The sequence below is a fragment of the Oratosquilla oratoria genome, chromosome 11 (assembly GCF_046742065.1).
Source record: "Oratosquilla oratoria isolate Oo_2021 chromosome 11, ASM4674206v1, whole genome shotgun sequence".
NCBI classification, from domain to species: domain Eukaryota; kingdom Metazoa; phylum Arthropoda; class Malacostraca; order Stomatopoda; family Squillidae; genus Oratosquilla; species Oratosquilla oratoria.
The window spans coordinates 50,584,809-50,587,308 of record NC_134787.1 but is presented as its reverse complement, the minus strand read 5'-3'; positions in this window follow the sequence as shown (position 1 = coordinate 50,587,308).

The window sequence follows — 2,500 nt, the reverse complement described above, 5'->3', positions numbered from 1 at the left end:
CCCTTCTCTCCCCCATCCCTGTCCTCTTCCTCTTCCTCCTCCTCCTCCTCCTCCTCCTCCTACTCCTCCTCCTCTTATTCTACTTTCTCCTCCTTCTCTTCTCATCGCCTCCCCTCTTTCTGCCCCTCATCCTGTTCTTCCCCTCCTCTTCTCCTCCTGCCCTCTTCTCCTCTTTCCTCCTCTCTTCCTCCTTCTGTTCTTCTTACTCCTCTTCCTTCTACTCTTCTCTTTTCCTCCTCTCACCTCCTTATTCCCCTCCTCATCCTTTCTTCCTCCTCCATTCTCTTTCCTCCTCTTTCCTCCTCCTCCTCTCTTCACCCTCTTCCTCCTTCCTTCTTCTTTCCCCTTTCCTCTCCTCTTTTTCTCCTCCTTCCCCTTTCTCTTCCCCTCCACCTCTTCTCCTCCTTTCTTTTCGACCACCTCTTCCTTCCCCTCTTCATCTTTTCCTTGTTCCTCCTTCTCTCCTCCTTTTCCTCCTCTCCCCTTTCCTATTCCTCCTCCTCATTCTGTTCTTCCTCTTCCTATATCCTTTTTTTCTTTTTCCTCTTCTTTTTCTTGCTCCTGTGCCCCCTCCTCCTCATGTTCTTCCTCCTCCTCCTCTACCTCCTCCTCCTCCTCCTCCTCCTCCTCTTCCTCCTCCTCCTCCTCATGCTCCTCCCCTTCCTCCTCTTTCATCTTCTCTTCCACACTTGTTTTTTTTTTCATCTTTTTCCTCCTTTACCTCTTCCTCCTCTTCCCTCATTCTTCTTCCTCTCCCTCTCCCAGATTCTCTTCTTCCTGGTCTTCCTAAATACCCTCCTCCTCCTCCTCCTCCTCTTTGCCTTTCTCCTTTTTTTCCTCTTCAGTTGAACCCTCTTCATTGTTCTCTTCCTCGCCAGTATCATCGCAACTCAAATCATCATCATCATCATCATCATCATCATCATCATCATCATCATCATCATCATCATCATCATCATCATCATCATCATCATCATCATCATCATCATCATCATCGTCGTCGTCGTCGTCATTGTTATCATCGTCATCATCATCATCATCATCATCATCATCATCATCATCATCATCATCATCATCATCATCATCATCATCATCATCATCATCATCATCATCATCATCATCAACATAATCATAAACGTCATTACAGTAGTCATCAATACTGTCATCATAATCATAATTATTACTAACGTCATAATCATCATTATTATCAACGTCATTAGTATGGTTATCATAATCATAATCATTATTATGATAACTATCATGACTATCATGATCATAATCATCATCGTCATCATCATCATCATCATCATCATCATCATCATCATCATCATCATCATCATCATCATCATCATCATCATCATCATCATCATCATCATCATCATCATCATCACCACCACCATTATCGTTATTGTCATCGTCGCCGTCACTATTGTCATTATCAATCATCCTCATCACCATCATCATCACAAACACCACAACCACATTATCAATATAACCGTTATAATTAGTAATATTATTACCATAATGATCATCACCACCATCATCATCATCATTACCATGATCAACACATTATAACCCTCATCACCATCACCGTTGGCGTAGTTGAAAGCATCACTAATCTTTACCACTTTGTCAACCAACAATATCATCATTACCACCATCACGAAACTAATCATCATTCTAATGATTAATATAATCACTCTAATTGTTGTTCTTTTCATTAGAATTATATAAAAATAATGATTATCATCAGTTCTTGGTATTTCCATTACTAATGCTATTCTTATTGTATGATTACCATCAATACATAATATTTATTTATTTATTTTTTTCAATATATCTATGATCATTACAAATACTACTACTATAACACGTACTGACTCATCATTATTACAACGTTGGAGGTTCCTTAGCTTTATTTATTGACGCCTTGTAGTTTATATATATATATAATATATATATACATACGTATACACATATATGTATATATATATATGTATATATATATATACACATATATATGTATATATATATATACACATATATATGTATATATATACACATATATATATGTATATATATGTATATATATATATATATATATATATTTATATTTATATATGTATTATCATTCTTCTCTTATCATAAGCTAATGTAAGAAAATACGATAATTTTTTAGTTGTTTTTTTCATGTGTTCATGGGAAAGTTATTTTCGATAATTTTTTTCATGTAAATATTATTTCGGCTCGGATATTATTATTTTTTTACGAGCCAATTCTTGTATTTTCATTCCAGATCATTCTGTCTGGATTCAATACCATTATTATATATATACAAATTAGACAGGAAAGGGGCATCCCCTTCCCGTACCTAAAACAGCATAATCAATGAACCTTCCTCAATAATCAGAATAAAAAAAAAACAGGTCAGATGTTATCTATTAAATGTTGTATTCTTCAACGGTACAATTTGTCATATTTGGAGCACTGAAACTCTCTT